General features: G+C 37.0%; 1 protein-coding gene across 7 annotated transcripts in view; it reads left to right on the forward strand.

The window, feature by feature from the left end:
* Positions 1-18,867, forward strand: part of slc7a2 (solute carrier family 7 member 2) — a 324,691-nt gene that overhangs the window by 150,834 nt on the left and 154,990 nt on the right. For 5 of the 7 annotated variants that reach the window (XM_039750935.1, XM_039750942.1, XM_039750937.1 and 2 more), the window contains exon 3: positions 12,997-13,051. The exons of the other annotated variants lie outside the window; for them this stretch is intronic. The gene's annotated coding sequence lies outside the window, so the exon portion shown is untranslated. The remainder of the gene's footprint in view (positions 1-12,996; positions 13,052-18,867) is intronic. 7 annotated transcript variants of the gene reach the window in all.

Raw genomic sequence — 18,867 nt, forward strand, 5'->3', positions numbered from 1 at the left:
TGTGGACCCCCTGGAGACACTAGCAAAGGAGGGGATTAAAACAAAATTGAGTGCCATTATGAACAAAGCTGTACATCCTCTCTGTACTAAGTACTTTTAGCCAACGAATTATTCAGAAGTGTGTCAAAAAACACAACTGGGGTTACTTTATACCAACAGCAATGTGCCTTCATAATGGCTCATGGTGACTATAACAGCTAAGTCAGAACTTTTCTTTCTTCAGACCAAACCATGTGTGTATATTTATTTATTTGTTTATTTATTTATTTTAATTTGTCTATATATTTATGTATATATTTATTTAAAGAGCTTCTGTAAAAGGACAGAATTCCTCCAAGTTAAATTCTATCTAATCTAATATGGAGCTTTTGCATGTACTAAGTACCAAACAGTATTTAACACATTTTGCACTTACATTATTGCTACGATCCGATGAATGTATTCATGTTTAAAATGAATGAAAATTAAAAACAGCACTCTACTGGCATACTTGCTAGTTTGGGGACATACTATATACGAGTTTATAACAGCCAGAATTTTGAACCTGCATTCGTATATATTCAAAGTTATCCTTATTTTTGATAATAACATTCTAATATAAATTTTTGGATATTTTGACAGTTTTACTACATTTTAATCACCTTATTCATTTGATATTTCATTCTGGAAAATTTGTTCTCGTCTTAAGATATGTACTGGAGTGCATTGTGGTTTTTGGAGGCTCTATGTGAGAAGTCACAACCAGACAACTTCTCTCGCTCTTTTTTCACAATGTCCTCCTCTCTGGTTATTTTGATTTCTCTCAGTTTTTGCTTCCCCTCATCTAAACTAGTCTCAGGTCTATTTTCTCTGTATACAAAGCTACCTATAAATCTCTGCCTCATCACTTAATTTAGAAATATTGCCCTCCAATATGCCATTCTGTCCTATAGTTCTATTTTTAGAAATATTACTCAAGGTTCTAACAGTTTTAACCACCAATGCATTCCATTAATATTCAGTGTTGCATTGACTTGGGCTAGCTCCTAACTACTTTGCCACTTTTATTTCTTAAAACACGCCTTGTACCATTGTTTGCATGTTTTGGTAATGTCCTCTGATTTAGGCTTTCCTAAACCTGAGATCACAGGTTTACTCTATATTTTTCTTTTTCTTGTCCTTTCTTCTCACCCACTTACTAAAGATTAGTGGGTCATCCAGCTCCAATACTAGCACAGGCATCTCCCCTCTTTATGAACAACTGCTTTATGAAAATTTGCATACACGAAGAAAGTACTTTAATACCCTCTTTTGTCTTACCAATCACGATGAAGCTGAATTTTTCTGCATACAAAGACTGAGTCTGAGATGATTTTCCAATGTGCTCTATTAGTGCTACCACTGGATCAATTTCCCAGTAATTCCTAATACTCTGGAATGGAGTGTGACTGGTCGTTTAAGATGAGGGCTGATGTTTGTAACGTGCAGTCCCACCCATTCTCAGGCATTCTTACAGCTGATGCTGCATTGAGAGACTGTCTTCATAGCAGCTTGTCTAATGGGGTGGAGCAGGATCCACAGGCAGCAGCACTTGTGCATTCATGTGCTGTGATTCAGTCAGTTTCTCACGTGTATTGTAATGACGTCTTGCATTGTCTTCATATCATGGCTGCCAAAAACTTCATTAAATACTTGAACAACCCCAAAAAAGATTGAAATGACATTTTTTTGTATGTGAAGGTTGAAGTGATAAAGCACATGTAAACTGATTAATTAAATGAAATATCATGAAGGCAAAATGCTTTGGTTGTATGACTAATCTTATCATTAAAATATATCAGTTTTCATGTATTTTTGTATTATTTGAAGAATTTTGGGGGACAAGTCATGTAAATGGCAAATCTTTTAGATCTCAATTTTGTCTTTCCATTCTATACTCTCTTCTCCTGACCGAGCAGCTATATTTATTTTCCTTTGTCTGTCCTTTGTGTTTTTTTTGCTTGTTATCCCCTGACTTTCTCATTCAGTGGTTTCTGTTTTACTGTATGTTCTGTATTTGAAAGTTCCTTTTGTTACTATATTACATTTTCTAACAAAAACTTGGCCCCTGTGGCATTAATAAAGCTTATCTAATCTAATCGACTAAAAAAAAAAAACTGCATGCATTTGAACCTGTGGTACTAGTGAGACCATCAGAACATGGTATGGCTCTGCAAAATATAAATGTGTAATCAAATGGGCATAACTGTTTTAATATTTCTATGCCAAAATGCATTTAATTTGAATTCCTATAGCTAAAAAGGGATTTAATGTTCATCTAAATGCTTACAATAGGATATTACATTCATTTTTATTTTTGCTTTTGCTGCAGAATATGCCAGCTGAGGTACACATTATATTTTTTCAGAATGTAATAAAAAGGGTACCAATTCTTCAGGCTACCAGTGGAGGTCCAGGTTAGCTGCAGCTGCCTTAATCATCTTGAACCCATGACCATTGATAGTCATGAACCAAGATGAGCCAGCACAATGACAACACTTAACACAGTAAGTTATAAGGGCAAATGTATAAAGGGCATTTATTTAAAGTAAAGGCAGTGCTTCTTCAATAATGACAATAAAAAAATCCATAAAATCAATGTAGAAAAGGAAGTTAAAAAGTTGAATAGATAAATTAACCAATGATTCAGTTAAAATCCCAAGTAAAACACAGTCAGGATGTTTTTAAAACCATCACAAGCCTTAGTGCCTCTCTCCTAAACTGATGTCTCCTCTGCCCACTGTTACTAGTCTTCTCAGCATGAGGAGACGTCGACAGACAGGTGCAGTCATTCTTTTCTTCACCTTGGGCCCCAGTCAGCAGAGGCAGTAACCAAGCCCAGTTCATGTCATTCACTGCCTTCCTTTAGCATCTGCGAGAACCCTACAAACCCTGCTCCTGTCTTCCACCACCATCCCTCACCATCTGTGAGATCCCACTTGGGTGGTCAGTAAAAGTGATTCTGCCCCTCAGATGCTGATTGCTTGCTCATCTTGGGGTCACTTGACTGTGTGCTTTCTCCTCATAATAGTACTAGCTCCACCATGATCCTGATTTCCTTTCTGTCTTTCTTCCCTTTAATTTCCGGACTTTGTCTTTACTTTTTGTCTTCTTCTTCTAAATCTCATCAGGCTCCCCTTTATGCACCTGTGAATGCAACAGCCTAATTACCATCTGCAGAATGCTGATGTAGGGCAGCAGATCTGGCTTAAACAATTGGCTCACCTCCACATCAAACACCCAGCAGTCTCACCCACAGATTCTGGGACACACTGTTGCACTGTCGCAGACCTCTCACATCACACTAGCTCTTTTAGGTTTATGTAATGCCATTTTCTAACCCGTTTAATCCATACTAGGGTCATAGGGGATGCTGGAGCCTATCCCAGTTAGCACAGGAACAAAGGCACCAGTCTGGACAGGGCACCATTCCATTTCAGGCCGAACATATACATAAGCATACACCAAACACACACTGCGGCCAGTTTATCATCAATTGACCTAACCTGTATGTATTCAGACCAGGGGAAGAAATTGGAGCAAAGGAAGCCCATGCAGACAAGGGGAGAACATGCAAGCTCCACGTAGGGAATACCCAGGTCACAAACCCAGGTCTCCTTACTATGAGGCAGCAGCATTATGACATTATAGTTTTTTCTTTTTTAAAATACTAGGGGGCTTTATCCCTGCTTGCTTCGCTCACCTACCCATTAACCACTAGCACAACACAACATTGTGAAGAGAGACGCTGTCGTTCCTCCGAAACACCTCTTAAATGGTGATACAATGTGAAACAAATACAGTTTTTTTTTTACCTCCTCTTTGCTCGATCAGCTGCTGGCTCTCTGCTGCTGCTGTGCCACGTCATCTGCATTTTGTGCGGCACTTCAAACATTTAAAAGCCTGTAAAGAAGCTGATCTTTTGTCTCACTGCCTTGTCTCTCTTCTCCTACAGGCATCATCAAACACTATTCGATCTCTTTTCACTGTTCTGTTACTTCACCAAGTAATATTTTCCGTTTGTTTTTTTTCCTACTTCGATTATCTCTAACCTGCTCTGCAAGTGCAACAACGTTTTTGAATTCTTTATAACGTTCTACTTTGTCTTTTTCTGGCCTCAGGCATGGTTAAATCTCTTGGCACAAAGTCTATGCATTTGTTTCTCTTCAACACTTTTGGAACACTTTTCAATGCGCTGCTCTTTCTTCTTCACTTAATCATTGACATGTCATCTAGAACGTTTGCAATTTTTAAGTGCTGAGAGCACAGGAAGTGTGTCTTCCAAAAGCATTCCAACAACTGAGAGGTTAGATGATCGTGGGTGTGACATGACCGTTTCACAGCATGTGAAAGTGTCTCTGTCTCTCTTCAAAAGATCATGTCTTGTTGCAGGATGAAAAGTCTTGTCTCGTCCCAAGATTTTTTTTATAATCGAGAGAAAACATAAAATATATATGTCAAAAGGAGAATTATAGAGCAGTGTTTTATAGTGGAATCCTGTTCACAAATATTCTTAGCGTATTCTAATGCTAGAATGTTATTAGACTTTATTTATTATCTTTGCATGGCAATCATTTAATCATGTATCTGAGCACACTGTATGCAAATATCAGTGCTTGTTGTGTTTTTTCATGTAGCAAGTGGTTTTTTATTGCAAGCAATTTTTACAACTGCTGCACCTGATATGTGAATACAGATACAGTGAGGACATTGAGTTCTTCTGCCTTAACACTGTTAGAAAGTAGTCCACGAAAAGGAAGCTGTGCTCATGGGTTGTATGTAGCCTAGGTAAAATAAATTTGAGAGTGAAACAGATGTTTTAATAACCAGAGACAAATTTTGATTTGTGATTGTATGGCTAACTTAGAGTAAGTTCATTTAACCAATAAATCTTTGATTGTGACTTATTGGCCTGTGGGTGTGTATGACTCTTGGTTTGTGCTTTTTGCTCCAGGGACAGGCTGTGTACAAAGCTGTGTTGCTTTAGTGGATTCTGAAACTGGAGAAATGGTTTGCACAAGTGGGAGCTCAATTCAGAGGGATGCTACCAGCCAGTGTACAGAGGGAACACATGTCTACAGGAGGCTGTCTCCCACTGTCTATCCACTATGGTGGCCTTCTGACTGGGTAGGGGACCATCATCCTTCCCAAGCAGGATACTGGCCTGGCTTTGCCTTCTATGACACACAATATTATGAAAAGTAAAGCACACATTTATAATATACTTTTAAAAAAATGTAGTTCTTTCAAGAATATGACAATTTAAGAAAAGTAAGAATCACAGTGATTCTAGTAACTGAAATTGTTTTTTTTTTTATTTTTATTTATTAATTTTATTACAATCAATACATAGCAATCAAGTTTTACAAAAAAAAAAAGAATTATGCTAAGAACAGATCGATCCCCACCCTTGAGAGAGAGAGCAAGCCAAACGGTGTAAAATTTAAGGCTTTTAAAAATACCTAAATCAACAAATTCTCTGTGCTTTATAAAATCATTTCAAAATATTACTGATTAGATCCTGCCATGTTTTGAAAAAAGTCTGCACAGATCCTCTAACTGAGTATTTGATTTTTTCCAATTTTAAATAATATAACACATCAGTTTCCCACTGACTTAAAAGAGGAGAGTTTGGGTTCTTCCAGTTTATCAGAATAAGTCTGCGTGCCAACAGTGTAGTGAATGCAATCACAGTTTGTTTGTCTTTCTCCACTTTAAGACCCTCTGGAAGAACCCCAAACACAGCTGTTAATGGGTTAGGAGGGATTGTGAGTCCAAGACTGTCTGAGAGGTAATTAAAAATTTTTGTCCAGAATAATGTTAATTTGGAGCAGGCCCAGAACATGTGACCTAGTGAGGCTGGGGCTTGGTTGCAACGTCGCAGGTTGGATCATGCCCTGGAAACATTTTGAGAGTTTTAGTGAGACAGATGTGCTCGATATATAATTTTGAGTTGTATAATTGTATGCTTTGCGCATATGGAGCTTGAGTGAATTCTCTGCATTGCTACTTTCCACTCCTTTTCTGATATATTAATTGAGAGGTCATTTTCCCAGTGTCCTCTTGGATCTTTGAAAGGAAGGGATTGTAAAAGGATTTTATATATTGTAGAGATGGAGTCTAACTCCTTGAAATTGAGCAATAATTTTTCCAGCGTGGATGAGGGTGCAAGATGAGGAAAATCTGGAAGGTTCTGTTTAACAAAGTTCCTGATTTGAAGATAGTGAAAGAAATTTGTAGCTGGAATGTTAAATTTGGAACGTAATTGTTCATAGGATGCAAAGACGTTGTCTATATAAAGATCTCTAAGCAAGTTAATTCCAAATTTTTTCCAGATATTAAAAACTGCATATGTTTGTGAGGGTTGAAAGAGGTGGTTCTTTTGCAGGGTGCCACAGAAAGAAGCTTCTCCGTCTTAAAATGCTTTCTACATTGGTTCCAGATTCTAAGTGAGTGGAGCACAATTGGGTTATTAGTGTATTGCCGATAACGTGTGTTTATTGGAGCACAAAGCAAGGAATACAAAGAAGTACTGCAGGATTTTACTTCTATTGCGGTCCATGCCTGTGTATGTTCTTCTATTTGTGTCCAGGTTCTTATCGACTGTATATTTGCCCAGTAATAAAACTGGAAGTTAGGTAGAGCCATGCCGCCTTCTGCCTTTTGTCTTTGTAGGGTCGCTCTTTTGATGCGTGGATGTTTAGAATTCCAAATAAATGAGGTTATTGTTGAATCTAATTGCTTAAAGAACGATTTATTAATGTATATTGGTATGTTTTGAAATAAAAAGGAGCTTAGGAAGAATATTCATCTTAACAGTGTTAATTCTTCCAGCTAGTGTGAGATGAAGGGTTGACCATCTATGCAAGTCTTGTTTAATTTTTTCCATACAGACGACGAAATTTTGTTGATAAAGAGCTTTATGTTTACTTGTGATGTTTACCCCGAGGTATTTAAACTGTTCTGCAATGATAAAAGGAAGGGTGTCTAATCTAATATTATATGCTTGAATTCACGGAAAGAGTACACTTTTATTCAGATTAATTCTGAGACCAGAGAGCTTTTGAAATTCTGTGAGTGCTGCTAAGACTGCAGGCACAGAATTTTCTGGGTCCGATATATACAGTACCATGTCATCTGCATATAATGAGATTTTCTGTTCCAGTCCTTCTCTGCTAATCCCCTTTATCTGATCAGTATTTCGACAATGTATTGCCAGTGGTTCAATGGCAATTGCAAACAGCAGTGGTGACAAAGGGCATCCTTGTCTTGTGCCACGTTCTAGTTTAAAGTAGTCTGAGCAAATGTTATTGATGCAAACTGAAGCTTCTGGGTTAGTATACAGTAATTTAATCCATGCACAAATGTTGGGCCAAACCCAAACTTCTCCAAAATAGTAAAAAGGTATTTCCATTCAATCATGTCGAATGCTTTTTCTGCATCCAATGATAATAATATTTCTGGGGTGTTTGATTTAGTTGGTGAGTATATTACATTAAACAGGCGTCGAAGATTTGAAGATAAGTGTCGGCCCCTAATAAATCCAGTTTGTTCTTGTGATATTATTGAGGGAGCACTTTCTCCATCCTTCTAGCTATGATTTTAGAGAGTATTTTAACGTCGTTATTCAGAAGTGAAATTGGTCTGTATGATGCACATTGTAATAAGTCCTTATTTTGTTTTGGAAAGACAGTGATTAGTGCTTGGCGAAAGGTTTGTGGAAGAGATTGGTTATCTCTGGCTTCTGTAAATGTTGCTAATAGGAGGGAGCTAGCTGAGCGGAGAATTTCTTGTAAAACTCTGCAGGGTAGCCATCAGGGCCTGCTGCTTTTCCACCTTGGAGTGACTTTATAGCATCCAGTAATTCTGATAATGACAGAGGTTTATCGAGCTCCTCCACACTAATAGCGTCAATTTGTGGTATCTGTAATTTATCCAGAAATGCATTAGATTGTATATTGTCTTCTTTAAACTCAGTAGTATATAGGGATTTATAGTAGTCTCTAAAAGTGCACATTATATTTTTGTGTTCGATGATTTTATCTCCATTCGTGTTAGTAATTACCGAGATTGCGTTGCGCACTTCTTGCTTGTGAATTTGTTGCTAAAAGCTTATTAGCTTTCTCTCCATGTTCATAATAATGATGTCTGGATTTGTAAATTAGTTGTTCGGTTTCTTTAGTTGTCAAGAGGTTTAATTCTGAATGTAGAGCCTGCCTCCTCTTATGTAGAGTCTCGCTTGGTAGTCTGGCATGTTCTTCATCTATTTTAGTAATTTCGCTTTTATCTCTGCTACTTTCTTCGCCTCGGATTTATTTCTGTGGGAAAGATATGAGATAATCTGTCCTCTTAAGAAGGCCTTAAGAGTTTCCCAGAGTATTCCTGCAGAGATCTCAGGGGATGTATTTGTCTCTAGAAAGAATTCAATTTGTTTGGATATAAATTCAGTACAATTCTCGTCAGCTAATAGAAGCGGATTGAGACGCCATCTGCGGGTGAGTGTATGGGGCTTAGTAATTTCAGCTCCAAGATCATCGGAGCATGGTCTGAAATAACAATAGCATCGTATTTACAAGATTTAATCTTAGGCAAGAAGTTATTATCTATAAAGAAGTAATCAATCCTTGAGTAGCAATGATGTACTGGTGAGTAGAAAGAATATGTTCTTGAATTTGGGTTTAAAAACCTCCAGGGATCTGATAAGTTGTGATCAGTTATAAACTTTGTAATTATCTTTGCGGTGTTAGTTGTCGTTCCCCCTGTGGAGGAAGTCTTATCTAAAAGTGGATTTAGAACACAATTAAAGTCCCCAGCCATTATAAGTTTATGAGTGTTCAGATTGGGAATGGATGCAAATAAATTTTGTATAAATTCCTTATCATCAACATTAGGTGCATAAACATTTATCAAAATCATTTTACAGTTAGATAAGTCTCCCATGACCATCACATATCTCCCTTCAGGATCCAATACTACATCTGATGCTACAAATGGTACTGTTCTATGTATGAGAATTCCCACCCCTCTAGTTTTCTTTGTAAAACTAGAATGGAACATTTGGCCAGTCCAGTCTTTTGCAGCCGGAACTGATCCTTACTTAGTAAGTGGGTTTCCTGTAAAAATACTATTTTAGCATTTAGACCTGTTAGGTGAGAAAGTACTTTCTTTCTCTTTAATTCGTGATTCAGGCCTTTAACATTCCAGCTTACGAAGTTAACTGTCCCATCATGGAGACACTGATTCTGAGTTTTTGGTGTCATATTATAGTCTTAACTGGAAGTGAAATAGTTTAGGTCTTAATTTCCTATTCCCCCAAGAGTTGTTGCCATGCATCTTATTATTACGTTGATAGTTATAATTATAAAGATTGAGATGATAGATTAGATATAGATCAAGCCTGCTCTCTTTCTCTTCCCCTTAACCCCCACCCTCCCTTTTGCCTCCCCAGGTGAGGCTAAAACCCACTTCATGCAGTCCCAGTCCTCTGACATACCCAGAGACAGAGCACGTCCAAAGCACATCAAGCCCCCATGCAGTGGCGCTTTAAGGTTAAAAGATAGAGATATCTGTTACCAATATAGTCTTTAAAAGAGGAAAAAGAAAGAAAAGAATTTTGCACTTAATATATATATATATATATACATATACATATATACATATACATATATATATACATACATACATACATATATATAATCTTCATCAATTTTAGTGCATTAAGATGATATCCCCAGATAATAAACCCAGGTGATGGTGTTAAAGATGTGTCCAAAACAAGCATAACAAGTCTTAATGCAGTAATAGCAATAACAGCAAACCAAGGGTATGATATTGAACAGTCTCATTTAGGGTACACATGAAATAATTAGAAAAGAAAAAAGAAAAAAGAGGAGGAAAACGTAATTAAGCACAATAAAACATAAACATTTAGCGCCCTAGTAATACTAAGTAATGATAAGTAATAAGTAAGTAATAATAATATAAGAATATGAGAATATATGCTGATAAAAAACCAGTATTTTAAAAACAAATAGATCAGACAGTAGATTATTAATCCTAGCTTTATCATTTACCGCCATGACTCACAATTATGTATCAGAATAGTCCCGGGATCAGCTTTCTTAACTCATTTTCTGCCTCCTCCTTGCTAGCGAAACTGAAGTAACTGAAATTGAAATTGATGTCTGTTTGCTTTTAAAGTGCCGTAGCAGCAGTGAGGAAGTGGTACATAATTTATCACTAGTTCAGCTATTGGTCATCTATCCTATATCATAAGCAAGCTACTTGAGGCAGTTTTCCCAGCCAAAGGATGTATTGCTGTTGTGTTAGCTGCCATTTATCACTTTGGTGCAGAATTGTACTAGTTGTGAGTACAAGAATGTTGTTCTACTGGATTTCTGTGATTTAGTATTGTCTGTATGGAGTATGACAAATGCAAAATCCTAGTTCTCAGTAAAAAATGTAAACTTGTGTGTTAAAATTAGGTAGTTTTACAGTGATTTATGCTAAGGATGTGGAAGATTTCTATAAACTATTTTATATACTAATAAACTATTTAGCTTTCTCTGATTTCATCCCTGCTTTGCTTTTAATCATTTTGTAATTAGTTTAGCAAATGGACACATTTATTTTCAATCATGCGGAAATCCAGAATTCTGGATCTGTAATCAGTGTGGAGTATTTAAAAAATAACACAGACTCGTTAGCAGTCTTCCTTTATGTTTAGTGGTTTCATGATTTTCTGCTTGTTTTACAACATCAATACCCTTAAATTTAGGTGCTGTTACAACTTAGTCCTAATATATTTTCATGCCGTACGTGCACATGCATCAGCCTGTCATTTTGTTTTTATATAGGATTTTATTGAAGGAAGTCATTTCCTGTCATACATAGACTTTGGCTGAGTTATGTGACATGTGTTGAGGTTGTCCTGCAGCTCTTCCAGATTAAGACCCCCCACAGCCATTAGGTGATTTAGCTCCTGAACAGAGAGCTGATCATACTTTTGAAACAGTGCAGTATTTCTCACTAATTATTTCTTTGTTAGCCTCGATTGTTTCATTGTGGAGGATCCTCCTTGGTCATTTCTGCACATGAAAAGTCAATAGTTTCACCAAGCAGAGGTTGGGTATTGGTAAGGATTTCACTGTTGTCTTGGGCCCCTGGGTGTGCACCCAGAACACCCTCATGGCAGGAAAAAACTGACCAATTATGGTCCCAATCACAGCAATTGCAAGCCTAAAGACAATATTGTGCATTGGACAGCGTTAAACAACTACGCACGATATACAAAATATCATAGATTTTCAAAAGTCAAACAGTTGGAATCAAGGAAAAAAATGGATTGTTTTGTTTTTTTCTTTCTTTCTTAATTTTTACACACACACACACACACACACACACACACACACATATATATATATATATATGTAGTAATAGATATATATATATGTAGTAATAGATGACCGGGGGCCTTGCCCCACCGAGATACCTGGAAAAGGGAAGAACCAGGAGAGGGCCAGCATCTTCCCCGGGACATGAAAGGGCAGCCCCCCTGGTTTACATTGGGGCCACAGAACTGGAGCTTTGAAGCTCAGTCCATTTGGGGGCACCATGACCGCTCCTGAGCTTTGGCAAGCAGCTCTTCCGTCACACTCGGAAGTGCTGCCAGATGTTAATCAGGAAGCACATGAAGTACTTCCGGGTGCAGTATAAAGTAGGCCGCCTCACTCCACTCGGAAAAAAACAGAGTCGGGGTGGAAGGTGGACGAAGCTTGCGGGAGAGAAGAAACAAAACAAAGAAATTAAAAGAAAGTAAAAGGACTGTGAGTCTATTGTGATTGGTGCACTGTGTGTTGTGCAAAAGAAAAATAAATATAGTGTGCATTTGGACTTGGCTGTCTTTCTTTGAAAGAAAGGTGGTAAAAAAAAGCACAAATGGAAAGAACAAAAATAAAGTATGATTGTAATGTTTGGGTTGCATAAGGATATTTACACTTGTGAAAACAATACATGGTGCAGCTAATTATGGGTGACAGTGAGTTAAAGCAGGACAACTGTTAACGACAGTACAAATAATAGCCCTGTGCCCTTGGAGTCTTCTTTGTTAAATGCATAATAGCCACAAGACCTTTAACCCACCACAGGAAATAGTAATAATATTAGAAGTGCTAAGTGGATGACAAATGTTGACAAACATAGCCCCATCCTCTGGCTACAGGTAGTGACCAATGATACACTGATCATGTGCATCAAATTTTTAACATAACCTTCTTCCTTTGGGAAGAGTATATTGATGTGGTTTGATTCAGACTCTGTAGCATGAGTTAAATAACTATATGAGGCTACAAAGTAGTTGAAAGAAAGAATATATGCTTGTAAATGTAGTTCAAGGGGAGCAGAGATCTGATAACAGTACATGGTATGTGCAGTAGAATGTGTCATTAACAGTTCTAATCTTTCTAACACTGATAAATCAAAAACGAAATCCACTGTAACGATATGATTCGATTCCTGACTTGATTAATGACTGAATGAATCCATGTACAGATACACTTTTAACTTAAACTTAAGCCAGGGAATATGTGCATTCCTTCCTTGCACCCAGTACTGCTGTATTGAAGAAGGCACTTTAAAAAATGTGGTGATATCAATTACTTTACTGTATTTGTGCTTGCTTGATTTAAAATGAAAATAAAAACTAAACATTTGTCAAAACATTATGCTCTTATTTTATTGTTACTTGCCATTCACCTTTCTTTTAATGCCTTGTTAGGAGCATCTTCTTTTCTGTTTTGAATTCATCACTTCATGAGTGTGGATGTGGTTATGTATGTAAGTGGACCTTCCAGCGGACTGGCTCTCTTGGGTCACTTGCTTCTGATCCCATTGTGATGTTGAATAGGATTAAGTGAGTTTGAGACTGGTGTGTTGTTTATTTATAACCTAAGCTGAACTTTTGCTCTGATTCAATTGCAGGTTTAGATGAAATTTCTTCTAAGAATTATTCTACCATTACAACTAGCAGGTTAAGGTAAGAAAATAAATTTTACCTATGTGAATACCTAAAGAGGATTTCACTATGAGACACAACATGTAGTAGTAATAATAACTGTAGTAGTAGTAGTGGAGGTAGTGATAGTGGAAGTAATAGTAGAAGTAGTATCAACATTTGCAAAAAATGCAGTGAACTTCTTAATGATATAAAACAATCAATACAAATGATGCATAAAATGTTGAAGTTTAGGTAAAAGTTATATTTTTGACTTTATAAACCACTTATTCATTTGTATATAGCAGCAAGCACCATCACAAGAGGGTGTTTTAGAAAGTAAGTAACAAATAATATAGCAGTTGTAAGGAACTTGGATATTGTGTAATAGGTTTTTCTAAAACCAGAAACTGGCAGTTTTTTGTTTTTTTTTAATACACAGTGACAATTTCCTGATGAGAAGTTATGGCTTTTCTTGGAATATGTTGACATCTTGTAAGGAGGTATATTGTGTTGCCTCTGTCACTATTTAGCTCAACAAAAAAAAAAAAAAATGTTTAGGAAATGCAAGTTTGATAATCAGTCACTGAAGCAGTTAAATTTTGAAAAAAAAAAACAGTACTGAATTTAGCTGTAATCCCTAAAACATTTGTTGCCACAGTAAAAACTGGTCTATCTAAATAAATGATACAGTGAATACAAACCTAGAGATAAACAGCTGAAGGGCAATTTCCAAATTTGAGTCAACAAAGCAGAGTGCCAGAACCAGGAAGCTGAGAGAAGCCAGAAAATCCAGATATTAGACAAAATTCACAGGTCAAGGGGTACTTTTGCTAATAATTAACACTAATGAATGTAATTGAGTATTTTTATAAATCCAGAATCTTGAACACAGTATGCTGTTTACTGTCATCGTAAATACTGAAAGTGCTGTGGCATCATAGGCGTGCAAAATAAAATAAAAATGGAATGTAGTCATAACACTAGCGTGTCTCAATCATGTGGCTGGCAGCAATTGTCATTACCAACGACAAAAGATACTACATGCAAATAAAAAAAGAGCAGAAGCACATACACGTAATTAGCGTTTAAAAACAATGTACACCATAGAAAGAAAAATGCTAACAACACAACTTGAAAAATTCACAGTCAACAACTATTCTTTCTTGTAATGTATTTGAAAAGTTGTATTTGTATTTGATAGTTTTTCCTGTGTCGTCAAAAATCCTTTCATTGAAAAAACAGCTACCATGACATCATATTCCAGCATGTGCACACCCACATCCTACAAGAACACAACAATTGCTGCTGTAATAAACATGACCATTTTGGAACTCAGGAAGACTAGACTTGCTAGCCAGACAAAATGTTAGCAACAAACAAAGAGCACAACACATGTAAAACAGTAAGAAAGTGTTCAACTGTTTGTTCTGATTGACAGCAGCCTCATCCCATCAGATCCTACAAACTACATGAAGCAAGACCTTGGTAGTACTTGGATGAGAGAACTCAATTTAATCTCAGATTAATGTGAGAATTGGCATTTTTAAATCTGTAGAGAATGCTCTTCTAACTGCACATTAAACTTATTTTTTCTGCTAGCGAGTGGTTTGGGGCAAACTGTCAACTGACAGAAAGAAGGCAAAGGTGAGAGCTGATAAAAAGAGAATAAAAATAAAAAAAGAGCTGTTGTCACATTGATGGACAAGTTTCCCACTGAGCTGATAGAGATTCATTCTTTTTCATTCTCAATTCATTCTCAATACCTGAAACAGTAGAAGGTTTAGTTTTCTGTTTGTTACTTTGGTACTTTGTATCCGTCCTGTGTGTTTTGACCTGTTTTTATCCAAAGTATAATAAACACTCTTTGCTCTATCATAATTTCTCTTAGACTCAGTTTGGGTTTTGACTGTGAATCCTCTTTGTACCTTGTGGTATTACTGAACCATACTGAATCCCATTCAAGTGCTTCATGGAAAAGGTGTTTCATATACAAGTTGTAATGATTTTTACATTGATATTATTATTTAGATGTTGTACTTAGTCTTATACCTGTAAGGGCAGAAGTTATTTAAAAAAAAGTAAAATAATTATCTGAATTTTTTTATGTATTTTTTAAGAGAGATGGTTATACCGGTATTTTGAATGTTGACATTGTAAACGGTTGTTAGATCTAGTGCATGTTTATGGAGATCACATTGCACAAAGGCTTAAGTTCTAAATATATGTATTGTGTTCGGGCAGTGGAAGGACAGACTGGAATCAGTCAGAAGTTTGGAACGCCAGTTGGGCCCTCCCCTTTATTTGTCACCAGACAAAAACAAAAAGAAAAGAAAAAAGGCCCAAATGCACTGCTTCCCGGTCTGGGGTTCCTCCTTCTTTGGATTTAAATCCATGCTCTGTACTGCAGCTTACTCAGGTCTTCCAGCAAAAAGACGCCTCTCTTTAGGCTGTGCGTCCTTTATGTCGAAACGTTCGGAAGGGGCGGGGCTAAGCACCCTTATTGGCCGGTCTCTCTGAACTTCTGAGGGAAAAAGAGAACCAGGGCAAAGTCAGCGGTAGCTCATACAATACTCATCACAGCGGTGCCTGACAATATATATATATATATATATATATACAGATGGAGCCACGCCAAATAGCGCGCCGTGTGAATGGCGTCGCGAATGGCGTGACGGCTGCCCTATGCACGCCGTGATCCCCCCCTCCCTCTACTGACAGAAGGCGTGTCAAGATTTCCCAGTAAACACGCCCATTCATGCCATATTTATTCATTTACCTGGTTCCACCACTAGATGGCGCTTTGTTCTCAAGAACACGTTAACACACGCCAGCAATTTAGCTGCGCTGAGTTGCAATCACGTGATTTTAACATTATATTTTATTATTATAATTATAACATTATATTATATTATATTATTATATAGGAGCTTCCCTGTCTGCCTATCATATAGTGCCTTTCCTTCCTACCTACCTATCTATATATCTATCCCCTTAGCTGTTTTTTATATATCTATTATACAGTGCCTTCCCTGTTTATTTATATATCTATTGCCTTCTCTGCCTGTCTGTATGTCTGATTGCATATAGCGCTGAACTTACTGCTCTGTACTATTCTGTCCTCTGCATGTCCTGGAGTACAAAAGAAACAGCACCATACAGCAACATGTGCGAACTGGCAAGATCGGGGGAAAAAACACGCAGTCACTGATTACAAACCGCAAGATGAATGAAAGAGACAATATATGTAAAAACATCATTGCACTAATGCAATACTATTTGAAAACGAATAGTGTCAGATCGGGTTTGAATATGCGCTGTTCGTTTTCAAATAATATTGCATGTACTGTGCGTTGAAAGTGCTGCACTGAATAAGCTGACTCCTTCTGTAACAGCGTGTATTCAAACCCGATCTGACGCTAATATTGCATGTACTTAACTATTTTAGAATAAAAACATACATTTGATTTCAGTCAGTGCATGATAATTGTAAAGGTTAGCTTTTTTTAAATTCAGTTCCATTCTTTCAGTCGCATTCACGATCCCCCATCTGACAATGCTGTTTTCACATAAAGACGCGCCATAACTCAAATGTGATTTATTTGGAGACGCGCTATACTCGAATGTGATTTATTTGGAGCGCTATACTCGAATGTGATTTATTTGGAGACGCGCTATACTCGAATGTTATTTAAACAGGGAAGAAAGTACAATGTCAGGTGCTCATTCAGTGTAATAGCACGGATTGGAAATCAGCAGTTCTTAGCATTGCGCCATGCAAACTGTCGTGTCAACCGCCTACTGTAACTTGCTTTATTTATTCTTCACTTATAGTCTAGAATAAAAGTGCACTTGTTTTTTATTCTTGTACACCAACATATGTTCCTGTGTTTGAGTGACATGGGCATGCTCAAAAAAATAGACGTGTAATGCCACGAAAACTGCATGCAGGCACTTCAGTTCGCAAGCATTGGTACGAGAATGCAGTCACAAGTACACTGCAGAGCTACAGCGCATCTTTATGTGAAAACAGCATTCTCAGATGGGGGGGTAGAGAAGGATCCTGAACACGACTGAGAGAATGAAAAGTGAATAAAAAAAAAACTAACCTTTACAAGTATCATAAATTACACTGTTACACACTGAAAACAAATGCATGTTTTTATTCTAAAATAGTAAGACTAAGAGCAGTTTACTTCTCAAAACAAAGTGGTGCAGGATCGAACTCACGATCTTCTGATTCCCAGTCGCGAGCTGATTCAATTGCGCTACGGAGGCAGTCACAATAAACAAGTGTCAATGTCGCATGTTAAGGCGTTTTTTTTCTGCAGTTATATTTTTGAATAAAAGCATACTTGTTCTGTTATATTTGTTCCTTTTGTGAAAGTGTTTGATATTTGGACTTCAGGCTTCATACATTATATAGTTTATGCTCACATTTTGTCATTTACTACTACAATATGAAAAACGTTTCTGTTTTAAAAATGTGTTTACACGGATTACTGTAGAAACGGAACACACGTGAAAAGCGTGTATTCCAAATAATGATCTATTATTTCCACTCTAAAACTCCACTTCACTCCCAGATAATCAATCAAGGCATGAGCTGGGAGAAGTTTGTGCACGTTCTAAGTCGTTCGGGGGATGGAATAGCCGGCTACTTGCAGCTTTTCTTTTATCAGCACATTTAGATTAACAAAAGACACTGGCGGAGAGGTGAGAACGGTTTTAAGAAGCGATTGACTAGTTTTGGAAGAATACATTTTATTTCTAAAGTCATGTGTGCGTGTTTTAATTGTTGGGGGATTGTTTGGGTATTTAAAAAAAACATTTACTTGAACCAACTACTTACAGTAAATGGGCAAAAAATGGGAGACGCCTTTGTTTTAAATAGTCAAAGAGTTGGGCTAACAATAATAATTATTATTAATATTATTACTGGTCATAGAAACAAATGAAAACAATAGTTAAACACTTGATCATATGTATCTGTGCTAGTTTGTGTTTGTGATTATGTGATCCATAATAATTTTTTCTCAGTATAAATAATTTTTTGGGTTTTAAGAACTCCATCCAAGAGCAAACACAAACTTAGAAGGTGAGAAACCTCAGTGGAGAATCCTGACTATGACATGGTGCGAATTGCTCTGTGTGTGTTTTTTTGGCAGGGGAGGGGTTCTTTAGACCTGTCTGCGCAAATGTGTTTGTGTTAAAGCCAACGGAGAAATGCAGGAGCGCACACACACACACACACACACACACACACACACACACACACACACACACACACACCTCTCATCCACAAATGCTTTAACTGTTATCGTTGATTAAACCTATGAACACAGCTGTTCAGCAGTCCTAAACACAAGCGCATGGTCTATTTTTGTCCTTAATTAAAAGACATCAATACGTTAATAATTAACACAAAGATAACATTGTTTATTTTGCTGAATAAGGTAATAAGCTATATTTAAAATAAAACAAACCAGGAAGTAAGTGTTTTATACATTAAAGTACTCTCTATAACCAAGTGCCCTAACAAACAGCAATAGTGTACAGTACAGACAAAGAGTGTGTTTGCTGGTGGGGATTGGAAGGTGAATTAGGATACCTCATTTACAAGACAAAAGACGGTCTGAGGTGTGAATGCGCAGCTCCGCTTTGCTCTTCGGTGTGTGTGTGTTTTTTTAGGTTACTAGGGGTGCATTCTTAAATTCAGTCTGTCTAAATCTTTATAAACGCCAAGTTGGAAAATCATGTTTGAGAAAATGACAACAACAATTAAAATCTTGATCATTTGCGTCCGTGCTATTTCGTGCTTAAGTGACCCAAAATATTTTTCTTAGAACTTCATTAAA

Source organism: Polypterus senegalus, chromosome 4 (assembly GCF_016835505.1).
Source record: "Polypterus senegalus isolate Bchr_013 chromosome 4, ASM1683550v1, whole genome shotgun sequence".
In the NCBI taxonomy this organism is placed as follows: Eukaryota; Metazoa; Chordata; class Cladistia; order Polypteriformes; family Polypteridae; genus Polypterus; species Polypterus senegalus.